The 23,945-nt window shown below is 42.5% G+C and overlaps 1 protein-coding gene across 3 annotated transcripts in view; it reads left to right on the forward strand.

The window, feature by feature from the left end:
* The window catches only part of TAFA5 (TAFA chemokine like family member 5), a 1,062,361-nt gene that overhangs the window by 931,930 nt on the left and 106,486 nt on the right, over positions 1 to 23,945 (forward strand). The window lies entirely within an intron of this gene.

Consider the following 23,945-nt stretch of genomic DNA (forward strand, 5'->3'; position numbering starts at 1 on the left):
AAACATAACTTTAGATCCAGGGAAAAGATATCTCTATATAAGTACAGAATGATAAATTTACCATATTATAATGTATTTTTTTTTTATTTTGAAGCTGGAATCAGAGTTGGTGCATTACTATTGACGACACCCAAACCTGGTTTCAACTCTGACTCCACAGCTCTGATGGTTGGCAGCAGGGCTGGCCACATAACTGCTTTAAAAAGTAAAAGGCCACTTGAACAGATCATTTTGATTATATAAACAATTCTGAGGGTAACAGACTACCTGGTTTAAGATAGTAATTAGGCACCGAGCAGGTGCTGTTCCCTAAAAATGAGGGTTCAGAGCCTTGGGGGCTTTATCATTTCTAGGGATCAGGTAGACAATCTTCTTTCTGGGGGAGGGAGCAACTGGGATAGATCAGATATGTTGATGGAGTAAGGGAAGATTGGATCTGTTAGAGACACCTTGGAAGGAGAGGGTGGTGGCAGATCAGATGCCTTGTGGGAGAGGGCATCAGAGGCTCAAAGGGGGATCAATGCTGGGGGAGTTGGGGGAGGGGCAGTCATCTACATTGTCACCTGTCCCTTAAAGCAGACATTTATGTTTACTGGGCAAGTGTAAATTCCAACATTTTGATTTTTTCTTATCTTTATAGATTTACCTCATAAGATGGGGTTTTAAAAGTAACTTAAAAGAGTTTCCTTTTTAAAGATGCTTTTAAAAATTGTTTTGACACTAAATTATGTTCAAATTTTATACTAGTTTCCCTTCAGGTTTCTACTTTCCCTCCCTAATGTTCTTTCCATATATGGTCCTTTTCTGTACTTTAAAGCATTGAATTGTAGTTCTACCCCTCCTTACCTTGTATATTGATTAGTCTGTAAGTCTGTTGGTCTAACCCATCATTTTTAAATTTTAAATGGTATGTCTAAATGTATGTTTGTATTTTTTCTTAATGTTGTAACTCGCTTAGTAAATCTAAATAAGTGACTCATCAAATTAAAATAAAACTTGAAACTTGGAAATTTGAAGCAATGTGACCATATTAGGCCGGCCAAAACCATTCACTCTCTCCACCCTTACCACACCTCCCAGCAAAGCAAACTTGGTGAACATCCCATGTGCAATTAGCCTTCTTTCTAAAATGGCTTTTATACATACTGTATATGTTAATCTATGTATGTAAAAATGCTATTTATATATGGGATTGGTCTTAAAATAAGGGCCATAATGTATAGTAAGGAATTCTATATATGGTGCCTTGTGTTATTACAGCGCCCAAAATGTCAGCACAGAAACGTGTTATAACAAAAGCAAGACATCAAAATGGCCCGAAAAAGGCAGATTGGCACGGAACTACACATACTTGCCCAGTTAAAGAATAATTCTTGTTTCTGCATGGATCTAAAAAGGGGACATATAATGATGGGAAGGAAACGGGGCAGGCCAAAGGCATTCCCTTAAAATGCACACAGTGTTATAGAATTCAAGGGATCTGGTTCTAATTGGTGTTTCAGTTGGTGTAAATCCTCGCACCCAAAACTAGGCTCAGATCCTGGTGCATTTTTCAGTGCCAGAATTTAGCCATTAATTACTGAATCTAGTCCATAACGCATAAGTTAGAAGGCTAAGTGGGCTATGGGTCTAGAACGATTTATAAAGGCCGATTCATCATGGCCATTTCATCGCTGAATCGGCCACGATGAATATACCATGGCAGCATCTGACCTCTTGTGGGGGGCTATGCTCCCCACAACCCCCCCAAGATAGGAGTGCCCCCACCCCCACCACGCATACCTCTTGAAAAGTTCACCGGTGCAAGCAGCATCTTCCACCTCCTCCTTGCACCAGTCTTGGCTGCCCTCTGACCTCGCATCCTGGTCCCAAGACTAGGACATGATGTCAGAAGAGGGCCAAGGCCGTCCAAGATGCTGCTTGCACCAATGAACTTTTCAAGAGGTATGTGGGGAGAGGGGGTGTAGAGCGGAGGAGGAGAGGCACCGGCGGGGTTACAGAGAGAAGGAGAGGCACCAGTAGGGTTACGGAGAGGAGGAGAGGCATCAGTGTGTGTGCGGGGGGTGGGGGGAGGGGGGGACAAGAGGCACTGGCAGGGAGGGCAGAGGAGAGGCACCAGCATGAAGAGGCGAGGCACTGGCCTGGGGGGGAAGAGGGAGAGGGAGAAGCATGATTCATCGCAACCATCACGGAAAGGATGATTCATCACAACCGTTTCATTGTGGCTGTGATAAAACGTCCCGCAATGAAACAGCCACAATAAATCATCCTATTCCGGTGGGCTATATAAGTACGTCTAACTAAAATGGCACCGCCATAACAGATGTTGCATAATTGAATACAGATATACCCCTTCTTTTACTAAGGTGCGCTAACCAATTAGCGCGCGCTAAACACTAACGCGACTAAGATGGTTAAGGGGCTGGAGGAGTTGCCGTATAGTGAAAGATTAGAGAAACTGGGTCTTTTCTCCCTCGAACAGAGGAGATTGAGAGGGGATATGATTGAAACGTTCAAGGTACTGAAAGGGATAGACTTAGTAGATAAGGATAGGTTGTTCACCCTCTCCAAGGTAGGGAAAACGAGAGGGCACTCTCTAAAGTTAAAAGGGGATAGATTCCGTACGAACGTAAGAAGTTCTTCTTCACCCAGAGAGTGGTAGAAAGCTGGAACGCTCTTCCGGAGGCTGTTATAGGGGAAAACACCCTCCAGGGATTCAAGACAAAGTTAGACAAGTTCCTGCTGAACCATAACGTACTCAGGTAGGGCCAGGGCAGGATTAATTCGTCGAGGGCCCCTAGGCACCCAAGTACACTGGTCCCCCCTACCCCGCCCCACCGCACCATACGCCCAAACGGAAACAAGAAGCTGATTTTAAGGCCAAATGGGATAGACACGTGGGATCTATTCACAGAGAAAGATAGGGGAGGGTCATTGGGGTGGGCAGATTAGATGGGCCGTGGCTCTTATCTGCCGTCTATTTCTATGTTTCTATGAGTCAGAGGGAAGCTTTGGGCAAGCAGCACCGCTTGCACAATTACAGTTCCCGTTGCCTTTCTTACCCGCGTTGCTTGCTTGTCTTACTTTCCGTCGATGGGGGGAGCGCGTTGCCGATTGGGGGGGGACCCACATTGCTGATCAATGCTGGGGGGGGCCCATCGCCGTTTGGAAAAAGCAATGTTGATGCCCTCCTTCATTGGGCCCCCCTGACCATTTCGGGCCCTAGGCACATGCCTACTTGGCCTATTGGTTAATCCTGCCCTGAGTAGGGCTGGTCTCAGTTAGGGTGCTGGTCTTTGACCTGAGGGCTGCCGCGTGAACGGACTGCTGGGTAAGATGGACCGCTGGTCTGACCCAGCAGCGGCAGTTCTTTTGTCCATAGACTAACATGCATGCATTAGCATTTAGCACCCTTAGTAAAAGAGGGCCATAGTTTGAAAATGTCTCAGTTACACATTTCAAATCATACATTCATCACTCGGCTGAATATTAATGTCAAAAATATATAAAGTACCACCCACTTCAGCCCCTTTGCCTGCCCTCTTCTAGTACAGATTCTTAAAGAGGAAAATAGTTTTAAACAGGTAGAAATGAATAGGAAGTTTTTTCTGTAAACATAATCCTTACAAAAGAATGGAATGTATCAACTAGACCTTGAAATCTAAAGTCATTGTGTCCCTCTGCTCATGCAGTAATTTCTGCCAAATTGTTTCCGCAGATACCCCCTCTTTTACTAAGGTGCACTAGCCGATTTAACGTGCGCTAAATTCTAACGCGTACATAGAATATAATGGACGCGTTAGCGTTTAGGGTGCGCTAAGTTAGCTATTAATACGCTTTTATTATCCTATTCCGGTGGGCTATATAAGTACGTCTAACTAAAAGGGCACCGCCATAACAGATGTTGCATAATTGAATACAGATATACCCCCTCTTTTACTAAGGTGCGCTAACCAATTAGCGCGCGCTAAACACTAACACTATGCTTTTATTTTTTGTTCCCTTATGTACCTTTCCTTTTTTGTCCTACTTTCCTATATTAAATTGTATTTCATTATCCCTTTTTTACCTTATGTTATGAATTTGATGAGTTAATTTTTGACCTATTGTATTGTCTTAAGTTTGTATTGTATTGTTTTGTATTGTTCCCCTTTGAATGTATTTTAAATTGTTCATCGCTTAGAACTATGATTAAGCGATTAATCAAAAGAATTAATAAACTTGAAACTTGAAACTAATGCGCCTTAGTAAAAGGACCCCATAATTTTTCCTTTATATTGAGATTAATGTTCTCTAGCATTACATTAATACAAATCCAGCGAGTTGCATGGCTGTATGTAAAAAAGATGCATATAGATTAATGTTCTTTTGAATATTTTTCACAGATTTACTGATTGGCATATACGAGACTGTACGCACAGCTGAGTTGGAAAATGCAGCCTAATAAAATACAGTACGCATATTAAAAAAAATGGTTTTTTTTCCGATTCTGTTTTTAACTTAAACACATAGGTCTCCTTTTATTAAGCAGCGTTAGAGCGTTTTACTGTGGGCTGGAGGGGTAAATGCACCGACGCTCATAGGAACTGAATGAGCGTCAGAGCATTTACCTCGCCAGCCCATGGTAAAACGCTCTACAGCTGATAAAAGGAGCCCATATTTATTAAAGGCTCATTTACTAACAGTTAGCACACACTAATGTCATTATTTGCTGCTGGGCCCCTTTTTATGCATTGAGGTTTGCTGGAAATAACTCGTGTTAATGGAGTTGGCACACATTAACTCTAAATGATCCTAGGAAAAATAATCCTCCTGTGTCCCAATCTCTTGTAAACACACTATACAGCAAGCAGTAATTCGAGGTATGAGTTATCTGGGACACATTCTTACTGTATTTTTACTGGTTGAAAGCATCCCAGGAAATTAATCTGTGATCTCTATATTAGCAAGGAGAAGCTGAGTGCTGGCATCTTATGATTTTGCATACTTTTTATGCATCGCAAGCTTGGGGTCGATGTTATTTACTGTTTTGACAACTATAATGAATAGTGCCAGTACTGTTTTGATATTTATCAATCAATCAAACAGGATCTAGGCAAAAAAAAAACCCAAATAAACAAAAAAAACAGAAAAAAAAGATTAGCATGCAGTGTTATTAAATAGGTCTCATCGAATAAAATGGGACCTCTGCTAAGTTAATGCATTTTAATGGCATTCACACATGCTTTAACACAATTTCTTATGAGGAGGTGATTATTCTAAGCACCACAAGAATATCTACAGTTAAATCCACATACGGAATAATATTCAGAGTTAAAATGGCATAATTTCTTAAGATATTTCAAACTTGCACGGTTTTCTGTGTCATTGAACTACACTTCTCCCTTGTTATTCGCGGGGGATACGGGCAGAGCCGGACCGCGAATGGCAAAAAACCGCGATTAACCAGCTCTAACACACCCCCACCTCCCTGCCGCCTTCCCGGCCTTACCTGGTGGTCTAGAGGGCTTTTGGGGCAGGAGCGATCTTCCTACGCTCCTGCCCCGTGCAGATCGCCATGAGGAAATGGCTGTTGTGAGTTCCCGTAGTCTCTCGACGGAAACTCCCTACAGCCATTTCCTCATGGCGATCTGCACGGGGCAGGAACGTAGGAAGATCGCTACTGCCCTGAAAGCCTGCTAGACCACCAGGTAAGGCCGGGAAGGTGGCAGGGAGGTAAAAAATATGGGGTTTTAAATTTTCCCCCTACCCAGAAAAAAATTGCGATTATGTGAAATCGCGAGTGCAGAAACCGCGAATGGGGAGGGGGAAGTGTAGATGAGCTACTCTTTATTTTCAGTCTAGATACAGGTTGGGAGGTTGGGATGTGAAAATCACTTGTTTTTATCATCATTAGTTTAGGGCAGGTGTCTCTCAAACTTTCTCGAGCTGGAGCACACTAAAGGTAGCGGCCATGGCTTGAGGCACCCAGAAGTGCGCAGACGTTGCCGTGATGACATAACGCATATGCGTGTCATCTTCACGTCCCCACAAGTGCAGAGACCCTCCAGATGGACCCTGAGACGCCAGTAGGGGGTGCCTGTAGGGAAGGGGGCCGGAGAGAAGGAGAGGCACTGGCGCCAGCTGATTGCCTACAGCAGTGTTTCTCAATTACTTCAAGCTAAGTACCCCTTAAGTCTAACAAATATCAACTGAGTACCCCAACCAGAGACCTCCCTAGGCCCACCCAAGCTCTAACCCAGATCCCTTCCCCTTTACTAATTGTAATGCAATTTTTTCCATTCATTTTTCATATACACACAATATACACAGCAGATATAAATTCTCAAAACTGACACATTTCAGTCATTATATTGAAAATAAAATGTTTTACTTACCGGTGATCCTCTGCAGGCTACTGTAATTAGCTTTAAAGGTGACACCGGGAGGTCAGGGGGGAAGCCGGAGGATGCTAGAGAGAAGGGGGAAACATGCAGGCCTTCGGCAAATTGGGTAGCGTTGGCGCTGTACCGCGTAGGGAAGTCAGCTGGCAGGCGCCTCTTTTCCCCTTAGTGTGCCGCGGTACACTTGGGATCTCAGGAGGCACGCTAGTGTACCTCGGCACACAGTTTGAGATACATTGGTTTAGGGAATATCATGCAATGGTCTGACCGAACTACAGTTTTCTCCCATTCACTGTCTTTAGGGGAAAAATAATCCTCTGAATGGATCAAGTTCATGGAAATGGTTTCAGTTGCTTGACTGTAAGCAAATTGTGAAAAGCTGGCACCTATGAATTAGGTGTGGGAGGGCAGTCAATATAAGTATGTGCCATGTGGACTTGGATTCAGAGCGAGGTGTCTATTTGCCATGGAGACGGAAGGAGCAGAGAAAATTATAAATGTGGCATGGGGGATGAGGGGTGGCAGAGCAAGGTGAGTGTGCTATGGAGTTTGAGGGGGCAGAGAAAGCAATGAATGTTCCATGGAAATGGGGGGAGCAGAATGTCTCAGCGCAGTGGCATAGTAAAGGGGGGGCGCGGGCAGGCCGTTCTGGGCACCATCTTGGTGGGGGTTCCCGCACCTCTCTGCCCCCCATGCCACACTCATGCCCTCCCTTTCCCCCCGTACCTCTTTAAACATTTGCCAGCACAAGCAACTTCTCCAGCCTGCTGCTCGTGCCAGCCTGACTCCCCTCTGAAATTACTTCCTGGTCGCAGGGCCAGGAAGTGACATCAGAGGAAAAGCCAATGCCGGTGTGAGCAGCAGGCTGGAAAAGCTGCTTGCACGGGCGAAGATTTAAAGAGGTAGGGGGAGGAAGGGAATGGAAGTGGGGATGAGGAAGGACACCACTGCCTTGGGCTCCCTTGCCACTGCCTCTGCATGCCCTTCAGTAAGCCTGCATTAGTGCTTATCGCAACTGAGGGGAAATTTTATAAGAGGCACCTAATTTAATAGGCACCTAAAATTAGGTGTCTAACTTAATTAGTAAATTGGTTTCAATAATGAACTAACAAGCTCATAATTGAAAAAAATAAAATTTAATTGGGAGATAGGCGCCTATCTTCTTAGGCATGATTCGACAAAAGATAGGTGCCTAGATATCACAATATCGCTTGGTGCCTAGTGTCGCCTAACACCAAAGAAGGTATGTTTAGGGGTAGAGAAAGACTTAGGCACTGCTAGGCATGATTCCCTTAAAGACTTAGATGCCTATAATGTAGGCCTTTACTACTACTACTACTACTGCTACTACTACTTATCACTTATATAGCGCTGAAAGGCATATGCAGCGCTGTACATTTTGACATTTATAGATGGTCCCTGCTCGGAAGAGCTTACAATCTAACTTGGACAGACAGACATGACATAGAGGGTTGGGGATTCAGAACCCAAGGTGAGAGGAGTTAGGAGTGAAAGGCACTCTCAAAGAGGTGGGCTTTTAACTGGGCCTTGAATGCTGCCTGAGATGTAGCCCGCAGCTTGCTCCAAGCCTACGATGCAGCAAGGCAGAAGGGGCGGAGTCTGGAGTTGGCAGTTGAAGAGAAGGGCACAGATAGGAGGGACTTACCAGCTGAGCCTTTATTCTTGGCGTCCATAACAGGTGCCTACACTTTTAATTAGACGCCGCAAAGTGCGATTCTGTAATGGGCACCCAATTCAGAATCTGGCCCTGAATGTTTTCCTTTCCCCTCTCCCTCCTCCAAATCGTTACTTCTAAACAATATAAAACCCCTTTCAATACAATAGTGTTCATGTCACGTAGCTTTGGTGCCTTCAATACTGCGTGTTTACCTTTCAAATGTAGTGATAATCACATTCATCTTTCATCTTCTATATTTCCTCCTAACACTGTATTAACAACACTTAATTTTGTCAAAAGAGGCGTTTTCTGTGGTTGCCATTTATTTTACTATCAGTGTCAGCTTTTTTTGTCAATAGAGATAAGTCACACGTTCTTTTTTTTTAAACACAGTCTATAGGCACTCTGAAAGGTTGTGCATGTCAATTTTTGAAATATGGTGCTATCCATATAATTAAAGGGTAAAAGGGTTTGATATACCACCTTTCTGTGGGTACAGTCAAAGCAGTGTACATATGCTACAGTATATGCAAGTACTTTTTTCTGTCCTTTTGGTTTTTTTTTAAATCACCAGCTGCAGCAGTAAAATTTCTGTCGCCCAAAGGAATTCTACGAGCATCAGAGCTTTTACCGCTGTGGCCAGCGATAAAATAATCCTAACGCGGCTTCATAAAAGGGGGGTACGTTTTGTACCTAGAGCAATGGAGGGTTAAATGACTTGTCCAGGGTCACAAGGAGATCTGGTAGGAATTGAACCCAGTTCCCCGTCATCAAAATGGCTGGCGTGAGCTCCTGTTGTAGTCTCAAGACTACAACAGAACTCACGCCAGCCATTTTGATAACGGCTCTGCACGGGGCGGGAGAATAGGACGATCGATCCTGCCCCGCGTCACCGCTAGACCACCAGGTAAGGTCTGCGGAAGGTCCAGGATGCAGCGTTTCTTAAAAAAAAAAATTGCAAATAATTGAATTTGCGGGTACTGAAACTGCGGATTTGGAGGGGGTACTGTACTTCTCTGAAAGGACTCCTTTGTGAGGCAGTGGTTCTCTTATTTAAACACTACTTACTGATCTCTTTTTTTTTTTTTTCAAAATGGATCTAGCAAGTTGACATTGTCAATATACCCCCCCCCCTTTTTTTACAAAACTGCAGTAGTAGTTTTTAGCTCAGACCGGCACGCTGAATGCTCTGCGCTGCTTCTGATGCTCATAGGAACTCTATGAGTGTCTGGAGCAGCGCAGAACATTCAGCACACTGGCCTGCGCTAAAAAAAATGCTATCATGGTTTTGTAAAAGGGGGGATAGTTAATATATGCATGTCTTTTTATGTTTTTATATTTGTTTATATGTTGTAGATTCCTGATGCAGGTACTTTGCCAAAACACGGTCTGTGGTGAATCCTTTGGCTTCCTCGCCATTTTGAGTATTGCATCGTGCATGCGCTAGTGTGACCATATGGCTCCAGAAAAAAGGGGATGGATTGAGACATCTGGGTTTTACTTCCATTGAAAGTAATGGAAGTAAGGAGAACATATTGAGACATCTTGGTTGCTTTCAATGGAAGTAAAACCCGGATGTCTCAATCCGTCCCCTTTTTTCTGGAGCCATATGGTCACACTTCCATGCCCTGATTTCCCTTCTTGTGGCCAACCGTGCTCTTCTCTGGTGTTCTCAACTCACTACGGCCATTATGGTTCCTAAATCTGGCCATTAGACATTCCCACTGTGCAATGCTGATATATTTCACATATTTAATGAAGGCGTTAGGGCAAGTAACTAACTTGTAGCAAAGTGTCAATCTTGCTGCAGCATGCATCCTAAAATGCTATATTGCAAATCAAAGTAATGCTTTTTCTTTTCAACCTTGATTTAGCTATCTCTTCCATAGTATACAAGAACAGCTGGCATATCCTTTGCCAGCAGCTTGCGATTCAAAACAGGCCTCATGGGCAATTTTTTTTTTTTTTTTTCTTGAACCATAAGATGCCAGTAAGACATACTGGATCTGCTATTTCTGCTAGATATCACTATTAATTGAAATCTTTAATTGCTAATAATAATGCAGAGGTTGTCTCAAATTATTTGGACAATGTAGCAATAAGTCCTAATAGTGAGGACTGATGATTGCCACGGGACTCAGTGTAATGTCTCCAAATGGGTTAACTCATACCATGATAGAAATGAACCTCAGTCCTCAACCAGAGTATGTGACATATGATCTCAGGCTCTTAAATTTATTGCTAACATTTGCCATAGTACTTAAGAACATAAGCAGTGCCTCTGCTGGGTCAGACCAGAGGTCCATCATGCCCAGCAGTCCGCTCACACGGCGGCCCATCAGGTCCAGGACCTGTATAGTAACCCCCTTCTATCCCCTTTTCCTTCAGAAAATTTTCCAATACCGTACCCTGTCCTATCACTCCCTCTGGAAGCGCGTTCCAGGTGTCCACCACCCGTTGAATGAAGAAGAACTTCCTGGCATTGGTTCTGAATCTGTCCCCTTTTAATTTTTCCGGATGCCCTTGCTTCTGGAGTTAATGGAATGTAATTGCTCCCATTTCACAAGACCTATTTGCATTTGATGCTTGCATAAAACCAGCACTTAAAGGTTTTTCTTGCATGAAAGTCTAAGTCCCCATTTTGCAAAACTGGCATATCTTACATGTCAAACCCAAGTATAAGCAAATGGTGAGAGGGTTTGGTCTCAGTATGTTCTGAGCAGGACAAGGGCACTGCTGAGAGGCTGGAGAAACTGAGGCTCTTTTCCCTGTAAAAGCGAAGACTTAGAGGGGACATGATAGAAACTTACAAGATCATAAAGGGTAGAGAGAAGGTAGAGAGGGGCAGATTCTTCAGACTGGCGGGGGAAACAAAAACAAGAGGGCAGGCAAGAAAATTGAAGGGAGGCAGATTCAGAACAAATGCTAGGAAGTTCTTCTTCACTCAGAGGGTGGTGGATACCTGGAATGCGCTTCCGGAGGAGGTGGTAGAGCAGAGTACGATTTTGGGTTTCAAAAAGGGGTTGGACATGTTCTTGAAGGAAAAGGGGATTGAGGGGTATAGTTAGAGGGGTACTATAAAGGATAACATATCTTAAGTAAAGGATCACTGCAGGTCACGGACCTGGGGGGCCGCCGCAAGTGCGGACTGCTGAGCCCGATGGACCTATAGTCTGACTCGGCAGAGGCGATGCTTATGTTCTTATAGCAAGTGCACAGAAGTTCCGTCCCCTTCTGAAATGGGTGATACATTTCTATGTCCTAACAGATCGACCAGCTGGAAGTTGCACCTGCTACCAAACTTGGGGGTCCTTTTACTAAGCACGCTACCCGATTTAGCACATGCTAAATGCTAACGCACCCATTCTATTCTGTGGGCGCATTAGCATTTAGTGCGTGCTAATCTTTAGCACGCACTAAATCGGTTAGCTCGCCTTAGTAAAAGGATCCCCAAGTTTAGGATTTGGTCAGCAGCAATCCACTGGATGGATGAGGCAGGGGAATTGTTCCCCAGTGGTTTTTGGTTTTGTTCCCCCCAAATTCCAAATTGATAAGGGAGACTGAACACTTGAAAGCATTGGGATAATACCCGGTTATGTTTCTAAGGTTGTAAAGATAACTGATTATGTGCAGTTATATAAACAGTTTTATTGCCATTGTACAACGTAACCAAATTTGTGCCTGACAACTTTGAACCCATTGATATTGCATAGTAAATAACAGCAGATAAATACCCGAACAGTCTATCCTTCCCCCTAGAACCCACCTTAAAAATACTGGGAGTCATCCTAGACAAAAACCTATCCTTAGAAAACAACACAGACCTCATTGTCAGGAAATGTTTCATGGTACTTTGGAAACTTCGTACCATAAAAAAATTCTTCAATGACACCTCCTTCCGCCTACTAGTACAATCCTCCATTCTCAGCATTCTGGACTACTGCAACATTATCTATCTGAGCGCCACAAAGAAAACCACCAGGAGACTAAAAACGATCCAAAACACCGCCATTCGCCTCATCTATGGCCTGAAGAAATGGGAACACATCTCCCCATACTACAACCAACTTCACTGGCTGCAATTCGAATCCAGAGTTCTTTTCAAATTCGCATGCATATGCTACAAATCGATAAATGGTCTTTCGCCAAGATACATCACTCCCCACTTAAATCTTCACTGCACCAACAAGAAATCCCGCAGAATTCAGCTGTTCGCATACCCTTCGCCAAAGCTTTGTCAACTCAAAAGGTTCCTTGATAAAACCCTCGCCTTCCAAGCAGCCAAGATGAACCCATGGCTAGCCCAAATGATACTCGAGGCCCCCACCTACCTCGACTTCAGAAAATCACTCAAAACCCACCTTTTCAGCAAACAAAACCCTTAACTGACCCTTCAGATAATCTCAAGGCCCCCTACCCGACTCTTCTCCTCCACGATAGCTCCTATCTCCCCCTGCTTCTCCTTCCCACTTCCTTCAAGTCTGACCAAATCTGTTGTAAATCCGATTAATTTGTTGTAATTCTGCCCTCTTCATCTACGAAGTTGGCTAAACTTGTTGTAAATTTCCCTTTTCATCTGCCAAGTTTTGGCTACAGTTGTTGTAAATCCTATAAATTTGTTGTAAATCTACAAGTCTATGCGGATCCTAATCTAATTTAATGTAAACCGCCTAGAACTCGCTGGGTATGGCGGTATATAAGAATAAAATTATTATTATTATTATTATTAAAATAGTATTTCATTAGATTACTCTTGAGCCTATCACCTCTCAACTTCATCCTACGCCCTCTCATTCCAGAGCTTCCTTTCAAATGAAAGAGACTCGACTCGTGCGCATTTACATCGCCTATGTATTTAAACGTCTCTATCATATCTCCCCTCTTCCACCTTTATAGAAGAATGATGGCAGATAAAGGCCAAATGGCCCATCCAGTCTGCCCATCCGCAGCTGTCATCGAAGCCCACTCCAGCCTATTGAAACCATCTTGTCATTTGCAAGACACAGACCATAAAGGTCTGCCTGGCACTGTCCTCATATACCAAATTACTGGAGTTTCCTTTGAAGCCCTCTCCAGCTTATCCTAAACTGAATTGCCACATATGGGAGATAGACCGTGCAAGTCTGCCCAGTACAAGCCTTAGTTCTTCACAGCCAGAAGAACCACCTAAGCACCACTTAACGTATCAAATGCACATGCAGCTACAGTATTTAAAGTTTTGGTTTTTTATACCATTCATGTTCTAATTAGAGATCTGCTGGGTTCATCCCACAACTTTTTGAATTCAGTCACCATTTATTCTTTTAAAATATGTTTATGCTGCACACACCTAGTCCATTTTGTCTGTATTTCAGAACAGGCTCTGGTCGGCAAATTCTTTTGAAACTTGAGATGCACCGACTGGCACATCTAAATTCCTGGTTCTGCGACTTGTCTAAAATGGAGCTGAATATATATACAGGCAAGTCATTAAGGTGTGCTTGGGAATTCCTGTTAATCAAGCCTATGGAAGCAAGCATGATGGGAATATTTTTGTATCATTTTGCCATATTCCCATTGGCTCTGACTACATTTTGTGGTATTTGATGCACAGAATAATCACTTGCATGGACACTTCTGTTATCAATGCCATTCTCATGTTTTTTCTCCTTTAACGCCGTGTCCATTTTCTTTGCATCAGACTTCTTAAACTAAACTAAACTAAACCTTGGGTTTATATACCGCACCATCTCCATAGTTGTGGAGCTCGGCACGGTTTACAGGAATTGTAATGAGAAGGAACTCCATGGAAGGGCTAGATGAAGATCAGAGGGGAGAAGAATGTTAGAGGGCTAGGATGTCAAAAGAGGGGGAGTGTTAGGTTTTGGAGAAGAGCCAGGTTTTCAGATGTTTACGGAAGGGTTGAAGAGCACTCAGGTTTAGAAGAGGGGAGGTAAGGTTGTTCCAGAGCTCAGTGAATCTGAAGGAGAGGGAAGTCCCCAGTTTTCCTGGGTGGGAAATGCCTTTTAATGAGGGGAAGGATAATTTCAATTTTTGGGTAGATCTGGTGGTATTAAGATTTGAGGAATTCCAAGAAAGTGGAATTAAAGGAGGAAGGATGCTATGGAGGATCTTGAAAGTTAGGCAGATGCATTTGAAGTGAACTCTGGAAATTATCGGGAGCCAATGAAGCTTGGAAAGGAGCGGTGAGACGTGATCAAATTTACTTTTTGCAAAGATAAGTTTGGCCGCGGCATTTTGGATCCATTGGAGTCTGTGAAGGTTTTTCTTTGTTAGGCTTATGAAGATAGAATTGCAATAGTCCAGTCTGGAGAAAATGATGGATTGGACGAGAACGGCAAAATGTTTTTTGGTGGAAGCAGGATCTTACTTTCCTCAGCATGTGCAGGCTGAAGTAGCATTTTTTTACCAGGGAGTTGAGGTGGTCATTGAAGGACAATGTAGAGTCAATAATGACGCCCAGGATCTTGCTGGAGAATTCGAGCTGCAGAGTGGAGCCTCTCTCTTTTTCTCCCCCATCACTTTTGTTTCTGCTGCAGCCCAAACTGAAAACTTTTAAGGTCTTTATTATGACCCATTTTCCAATTTCTTTTGCTGCCAGTCAGTTGTATAGTTCACCCCCTTTTTCCTGGTGAACCTTTTTCCCATCTAAATTTGACTTGATTAGGAGAAGGGTAGGGAAAAGGTAAAGGGACCACTGACTGCCATCTACAATTGTTACTCCATAGCTCTACTCATGAGCTTGTCCATTAATTTTCAAATATTGTTTGATCATGATCTACAAAGATTTTGTAAGAACATAAGAATTGCCATACTAGATCAGATCAATAGTCCATCTAGCTCAGTATCGTGATTCCAACAGTGGCCAACCCAGTTCCCAAGTATCTGGCAGAAACCCAAATAATAGCAACATTCCAGAGCTGAGATTGTGATGTCATAATGCCTCATTCCACCAATGCCTAAGAGCCATCCTCATCAATGATGTCACAATGGCTTGATTGTCCTATACTTGGCTCACATAAGAACATAAGAGTTGCCATACTGGGTCGGACCAATAGTCCATCTAGCCCAGTATCCTGTTTCCACAGTGGCCAGTCCAGGTCACAAGTACCTGGTAGAAACTCAAACAGAAGCAACATCCCATGCTACTAATACCAGGGCAAGCAGTGGCTCCCCCCTCCCCCATGTCTTCAGTGATTTTTATATCTTGGCCTTTCTGCTCCCATAACCAGTTTGTATTCCTGGATTTATTTCAGAGCTTTGCCTAGTTGGTGGTGTGTAAGATATTGCCTATGGGAAAGAAGGGGTTAAGTCACATAATTTAATTTTTAATGATTTGTTCCACATGGTCAAGAGGACACAGCCGTTGGAAAGCTCTTTATTTAATATGTACTGTTATGCCTATTGGCAACTGTCCTTTTAATTCAGGGATTGATATCCAATGCTTTTAATCTATTATTTTAAATCCAATAGAGAATTAAATATTGGCCAGTGAGAAGCATGTTACACAGAAATAAGACAGAGGTGTGTTTTTCCTTTTTATCAATCAAGTTCAGTTATTTTATTGGTAACTTATTTTTCAAGTGCCATAAAGAGGTCAGTTATGAAAGCCATTTTACCTGGGTGGTGATGGAATCTTTAGTCATTTATAAGGCATAGATTTTTGCATCTCATAGGATTCTTCGGATGTTTCACTTTATTATGCATCTGTAAATTGCCAATTGGTAGTAAATTTTCATTTCCTTCTAGTTGTTTTACTTTAAACCTTCTATTTATGCTCTTTCATAACGTAACACCAAGAGATCTTTTATCAGGATATACAAAGGTAAATCGAAAAGTAAAGGCAAAATAGTTTTTTTTTATTTTTTTTTTTCTTTATGCTTAAATCTTTTATTGATTTTTCAATTTAAATTTCAAGTATTACACTTGTACAGAAAGCAATAATAGAATAGATATCAATTATACAGTAAATATAATTCACAAATTAACAAATTTTACTATTTATGCTCAAGTCCTCAACTTAGGATCCAAGAGTCAAAGAAAATTGGCGAAAAATAGAAGAAATTAATAATAATACATAAGAAACTGAAAGCTATAGCACTGAAATGAGGTCATCAATAATCAAATTTAGGGTTCAAAGGTTGTTGAATTCAGACGAGACATTGCCACAAAGTTTGTCAATTGGGATGGTTCAAAAAACACATATTTGAGAGTACGGTAACACACAATACATTTACACGGATGTCTCAAATAAAAAGTCGCCCCAAGGAAGGCAAAATAGTTTTAACGGCTTTAACAGAAGTAACGGTGAGCAATTGAACATAACACTTTCCCACATAGTCCTCATGCAAGACCATACATTTGTTGCATTCTCTGCATTCCTGCAGAGATGTTTTTCAGTTGCGCTGCTTCCTTCACTTCATCTTTTGCTCTCCGGGTCGCAGTGATGCAGCCATGTCTCGTCGCCGGTGACAGTTTTCTCCAGAATACTCAGATCTTCTTCATACTGTTTCAGGAGCTGGGTCACAACCTCCACACGCTGGTGCTTGTGCAGCTCAGTAAGCTGTTCGGGAACCCATTGAGTGCAGACTTTTCTGTATCCCAAGTCATCATGCATTAAGTTAAATGGAGATTCATAGCTGATAACCAAATTTGCAGCCAAATGAGACACTGTTATCTGTCAATTTTCTCTAATTAAGGCATTCGCCCTGTCAATACGCTCTTGTGCGAAGTTGATGGGTGACCACCTGTTCTTCCTGCAAAACAATTAATTGAACATAAACACTGCATAAAATGCACTATTAAATACACAATTAATACATGAAACAATCGTTTCCCCCTTCCCAATTATTAATACAACTAGTTGTTTAGCCTGTAACATTAACGAGTGCTAGCAGCCCTTTTCCCTTATTTTTACCTCCTCCCTGTCCAGCAACACCTCCCCCCCTTTCCTGTTCCCCACATATATCAGTAGCCCTTCTCCTTTTATCTCCCCCTGTCCAGCAGCACCCCTCCCATTCCCTCCTCCCCCTGTCCAGCAGTAGCTCTTCTCCTTTATGTCCTGCTCCCCCCCCCCTGTCCAGCAGTAGCCCCAGGAAAAGAGTGAGGATCACAGGATCAAAGCTTTTACTCCAATCCTCTTGATGCCTGACATCCAAGTAGGGGAAATCCACTCTCCCCACCTCCTTGCTCCTGCTGCACTTCCTCCTCGGCTATACACACGCACACACACACTTACATACAGCTCTCCGGCTCCTCACGCCCCTCCTCCACCTTCCGCTTCTTCGGTGGGGGCCAACGTTTTCTTTATTTTCTTTTGTTTTCTTTTCGCGTGTTGGACCTAACAGCCCGAGCCTCCAGCAGTCTAACTGTGAAGTTGAAAAAAAACTTTGGCCCGTTTCCGTGCTCGGCCGTGGTGGGCTACAGCTGCCGCGGCCTGCAGCCGCCGACAGCTGCCGCGGCCGACATCCGTCTTGACTTTTTTTTTTTTTTAGTTGAAAGACGCGGCAGTGGCTCCTCATGATCCCCACCTGCGTCGGAAGTCCGACGCAGGCGGGGATCGTGAGAGTAGCCACCGCCGCGTCTTTCAAAGAACCGTAAGTCGCGCATGCGCACTTCCTATGTGTCGCTACAGCTCTCGGAAAACCGGCGCACACATAGGAAGTGCACATGCGCGGCTTACCATTTTATTATATTAGATAAGACATATGTGAATATAATTATAATTAAGTAATGTATTAATTAAAATACATTTCCCTCCCCTACCCCCCAAGTCCCCCCCCCAGAAGTGTAAGGAAATCTAATTAAACTTTGGTTTCAAAAATCTCATATCTGGCATCCCAAGTCCTCTAAATATTCCTCACACTTTTACCTCTAACCCTTTGTTGTAGTTCCTTCCTATTTCATCTACTGTAAACTGCGCCGAGCTCTACGAACGTGGAGATGATGCGGTATACAAACCTAAGGATTAGATTAGATAAATGACCATTATTGCGAAGTAACTCATAAACCTTTTGTTGATTCATGGCGCTATGTCCACACTGAGTCAATATCTGACTGTGAATTTCCACAGGTTTCACTCCCTTTGCCCTATGAAAGCACACTGCTGCCTTAATAAAAGTGGGGGTTTATAAGTTAATTACATGAACAGAAAACAAAAAAAGGGTTCCACCAAAGAGATTCCACAAGGAAAACAGTAGCGCAAACACAAAAGAAACTGTGGAATTGATGATCCTGTCAGAAGTAATTGCTGCTTTTTATGGGGACGGGTGGGGATGGAGGTAATTTCTTGCGGGGATGGGTGGGGACGGAAAGGATCTAGAGCTATATATCATCTTTAAACCCCTGACACACCCTATGAGCGAAGCATGGTCATGTTGGGTATTCTCAGATTTTACAATGATTTTATTGACTTTTATTACATGATTCTTGTACCTTTTTGTTTCTGGTGCTGTTCCTGTTTGTGTCTTACTGAGTGACAGAGCACCAGCCTCTGGTTGGTAAATCAATCAAATAATTCTACATCAGAATTTGTTTTATGAGGAGTGGATGAGAGAATAAGATTTGAAATTAAATGTGGATAAAATGGAAATAATGTTTGTAGGAAAGCCTAACTATCGGTGACCTAAAGAGGTGAAAGTAATTGATGACATACTTCCATTATGACATCACTGATGAGGTTGGCTCTTAGGCATTGGTGGAATGAGGCATTATGATGTCACAATACCAGCTCCAGTAAATGAATCAATGACCCTTTTAGGTGTAAGGCTGGACTCTGGTCTTACAATGAAGTTGCAAGTAACTAAGATAGTACAAGCATGCTTTGCTCAAATGCATTTGTTGCATCGAATAAAACCCACGCTATCACCTTTTGATTTTCACACAGTCGTTCAGGCTACAGTTTTGTCAAGACTTGATTACCGCAATAACGAAATCGAGGTGCAAGGCATTGCAGGTTGCTCAAAATGCAGCAGCAGGACTGATAATGGGATTATCGAAATATGATCATATTTCACCTTATCTCCAACAACTGCACTGGTTACCGGTTGTTTTCAGAATACAATATAAAGCAATAATGATTTGTCATCAATTTTTATATGGAACCATACCTCAATTGTTCAAGAACAGCAAGTCTAATTATTTACCAAATAGATCATTACGTTATGAGAAATTTTTTTTTTTTTTTAATTCTTTATTTATTTGATCTAAGAATTTAGCTCTACTGAAAACAAATGCTAACCCGAGGTGTGTGGAGATTGGTAAAATAACCTTCTGTGGCACAGCAGTTAAAATGTGGAACTCCCTTGTGGGCCAAATACGCAAATGCTGTGAAAAGCGTAGTTTTAGAAAATTGCTCAAGACGCAATTATTGGCAGACACCATTTTCTAGACAATGGGCTCCTTTTACTAAGGTGTACCGCATGCTACACCGCACTACGCTTCTAGAACTAATGCCAGCTCAATGCTGGCATTAAGGTCTAGCGCGCATGGCTATGTAGCGCACGTTATTCCTCACATTAAAGCCCTAGCACACTTTAGTAAAAGGAGCCCAATAACTTTACAGACTTTTTGTATAAGCCTTTGGTGTTACTTTGTGGATATACTCTCTGAGGATTATTTGTTTGTCTAATTATGTTTTTTTTTACAATTTTACGTACGTAAATTATGTAAACTGTTTAGTTTAAACGGTATAGAAATGTTAAAAATAAATAAATATTTATTAATTCATTCAATTTTCTATACCGTTCTCCCAGGGGAGCTCAGAACGGTTTACATGAATTTATTCAGGTACTCAAGCATTTTTCCCTGTCTGTCCCAGTGGGCTTACAATCTATCTAATGTACCTAGGGCAGTGGGGGGATTAAGTGACTTGCCCAGGGTCACAAGGAACAGCGTGGGATTAAACCCAAAACCTCAGGGTGCTGAGGCTGTAGCTTTAACCACTGCGCCACTCTAGAAATCAAAATGTCGTAGAAGTGAGCCAAGTATAGGACAATGAAGCCATTATGACATCACTGATGAGGTTGGCTCTTTGGCATTGGTGGAATGAGGCATTATGATGTCACAATACCAGCTCTGGTTTTCAGAGACTGAAATTCTTCACACTATTTATTTATTCAATTTTCTATATTGTTCTCCCCAGGAAGCTCAGAACGGTTTACATGAATTTATTCAGGTACTCAAGTATTTTTCCCTGTCTATCCCAGTGGGCTCACACTCTATCTAATGTACCTGGGGCAATGGGGAGATTGAGTGACTTGCCCAGGGTCACAGGGAGCAGTGTGGGCTTGAACCCACAACCTCAGGGTGCTGAGGCTGTAGCTCTGGCGCTGTTCCTGTTTGTGTTTTACTGAGTGACAGAGCACTCACCTCTACTTTTCTGGTTGGTAAATCTATCAAATAATTCTACATCAGAATTTGGTTTCTGAAGTTATAGTTTATTACTTTAAGTAGATTGAATTACTTATCCCCTCCCCCTTTCATCAAGCTGCGCTAGAGTTTTTAGCATGAGCCAGCGAGGTAAGTGCTCTGTTGCTCATAGGAATTCTATGAATGTCGGAGCATTTATCATACCGACTTGCACTAAAACCATCTGGTGTTGCTGGATAAAAGGGACCCTTAGGTTGTAAGAACCCACTATTTTTTAATACAAGTTGAATTATGGGAATTCGACTAAGCATTTTTTAAAATGTCTAACATTATCTCTCACAGAAAGGCAACATTTTGATAAAATATTAAGAATAAATGCTATAAAGTTGTCTTTTTTTTAGTCATGACCGAGATTGCAATGCAGATGACAACACATAACTGGAAAAATCATGATCGTCTTAATTTCTCTTTTTAGTGGGCAAATTTATGCTCCGTTTATAAGAATGAGAAAATGAATGCGGAATTATAGGACATGGTCATATATTTAAATTGGTTTGGGAACCATTGACATCTTTTATGAATGCAGCATAACTGGCTTCTTTAATTTGGTTTACTTCTATTCACATTCAGGGTGGGTGAGAGGAAGGAGGGAATATTTTATTATCATTATATAAGATATTATATAAGATAAGGAGTTTGAAAGTATACTTATGTATCTATTATTGATTATTTAATAGAAGGGTGGGTTGGATAAAAGATACTGTATGTATATATTTATAAGATGGATTTGCATTTTGTGCTTTATTCTCTGATTGTTAATATGTATATTGCATTGTTAATATGTATATTGCATTGTTAAGTTTTTCGGAAAATCTATATATATATATTTTTTTAAAGAATAAATGCTATAGATAAGTCAATTTTAAAATCCCAGTAGAGGAAAACATGTTGGTTCAAGTCACAGTAGAAGTCTTTAAAAGAACTAAATTTATTCAGTACTTCACATTTAATTAAAACGTGGACTTCATGTTCTAAAATATGCAAATGTAGATTATATTTGTTCAGAAATTTGTTGTCATTCCTGTATGATTCTTTGCAGTTTATGCCCAGCTTATGTGGGTTAAAAATTTATTAGCTGTTTGCAGAAAAGGAAATCTTCTCAAATGCATAGTCTATTCACTAATCCCTCAATCATTCTGCAAACATACTTCGTGTCGTAGTCAAAACTTACAAATGATGGCAAAAGAAGAGGCATGATTCAGTGAAGGGTAAAATGGCTCAGTAATTTGAACTTTTAGACCAGGAGTTATCCTCGGGACATACCTCGCCAGTCAGGTTTCCAGAATATCCACAATCAATATGCATGGAATAGATTTGCATACGGTGAGAGGTAGCGCATGCAAATTTATCTCATTCATATTCATTGTGGATATCCTGAAAACCTGACTGGCAGAGTGTGTCCTGAGGACTGGGTTGAGAACCCATTTTAAGCCCAGATGCACAAAGCTCTGACTTCACGGTAAAAAAAAAGATACAGTGGTGGGAGCGATTTTTCTTGTACTAGCATGCATGCTATTTGTGCTGAGAATCGCTGGTAAAACAGGGTGGAATTGTGCCTGGCGCTTGCTCAGAAGGCAGGGAGACCAAGGGCTGCTTTGCTGTTATGTGTGTGTTACATGCGCACATCTGTGCCCAAATTTTTTTTTTAAAGTTCACAGGACCCCCATTCTGGGAACCCACTCCCCAGACCCTTGTAGTTAAAAAAAAATCAGGAGAGATGCTTACTACCTCCTGCTGGGGAGGGGGTCAAGCCCCCAGGCCAGAAGCCCCTCAAAACCCCCACCCTAAAATTAAAGACCTGGCCATCCCCCCACCTTCCAAACCTCCCCAGTACCTTCAAATTAAAGATCATCAGGAGGGATGCCCACTCCCTCCTGATGGCAGACCCACCTGTTCAAAATGGTGGGCCTTGGGAGGGGCTTTAGTTGCCTGTGCCAATCAGGACCTTAGGCCTGTGCCAGTGCACCTTGGGATGTGTTGGGAGGAGCCAAGGACCCTGATTGTGTCAGACACCTAAAGCCCCTCCCAGTGGAGTGGGCCCCTCCTTGTGCATCCTAGGATACTCCAAGAAGAAGCGGGCCTGCCAGCAGGAGTGAGTGGGCATCCCTCCTATCAAATTTTAAAAAGACGTATGAGTTGGGGGTGGGATATCGGGGTCATGCCCTGGCCCTGTGGTAGGAGGGAGTGGGCATCCCTCCTGCCAATCTTTTTTTTGTTGTTGTTGTGCAGCGATTGGGGGGTGGAGGCACAGGGAGGGGGTGTCTCAGCAGGTGGGTACCAGCACTATGGGAGGGCCATGGATGGCGAGTGGGGGGGGAATCAGAATCATGGAGGAAGGGATATTAGGTTGTTTTTTTCCTTTTTCTTATTTTGTTTAATTTGCAATGGGGAGGGGTGGATCTGAGCTGTCAATCAGTGCTCAGGTACTGACAGGAAAGTAAGGCTATGACAGCTCCAACCGTGCTGGAAAATTTTGCCCGTAAGTGGGCAAAAAGTTTAGAGCTTTCCATGGAGTTCTTATTATAATACTAATGAGCTCCTTCTAATGCCTTTGCATAGGTTTCTCAGTGGCTGCTACGACAATCGATAGCAGCCATGGAGAACCCTTTTGAGCATCAAGAGAAGAGTTTCTTTTCAAGTAAGACTGGTTAAAACCAGTTTTATTTGCAAGGAAACCTTTTGTGCATTAGACAAGCCCATTTCTCTTGTGATTAATTAAAGGGGAGAGGGGCTCAAAACATGGCTAATTTCTTTCTGCAAAAGAGCACATTTCATTAAGGGATAGGGGAGGGATGTGAGTTTGATGAAAAGTAAGGGAGGCAGTTGGTAAAGGGATGGGAGATGAAATATTTTAAAGAATGGGAAAGTTGAGGGATAGAGCTCCCCAAATATGTACCTGGTTGTCATCTGAAGAGAATGGTGGTCATTATGGGTGGAATTGGATGATTCAACGTGGACATTTCATCGCAGCCACGCTGAAGTGGCCGTGATGAATTATTCCATTCCGGAAGTACCTACTCTGCGACTAGACACCCTGACTAATCTGTTAATTGCCAACTGCCATTACAGAAAAGGATGCCGTACAGTGATATTTTTTTAAATAAGAAACGTTTATGTGGTATGGGAGGATAAGTCAAAAACAAAAGGATGACGGACATTTATTCGATGCAGCTCCCCACTTTTCCTCTGGAAAAAAATATAAGAAAACCCTGAGAAGTGCAGAAAATGCAACGTGCCGAAGGCTCTCACCTTTTGATGTTATTCACAATGACTCCACCACCCTCCAAATCATTCTTGTTTAGTGCCATCCTGGTTAATGCTCAGTTGACGCTAAGTTCAAAGTTCCCACCCACATCTAACCTCAACTCATATTTAGAAGAGGTGGTCGGATACAGGACAGGGAGGAGAGGGAGAAGAAAGAATTTAGAGAGGTGAATTGGGGGCATTGCCCCTCC

The sequence above is a fragment of the Geotrypetes seraphini genome, chromosome 9 (assembly GCF_902459505.1).
Source record: "Geotrypetes seraphini chromosome 9, aGeoSer1.1, whole genome shotgun sequence".
Classification (NCBI taxonomy): Eukaryota; Metazoa; Chordata; class Amphibia; order Gymnophiona; family Dermophiidae; genus Geotrypetes; species Geotrypetes seraphini.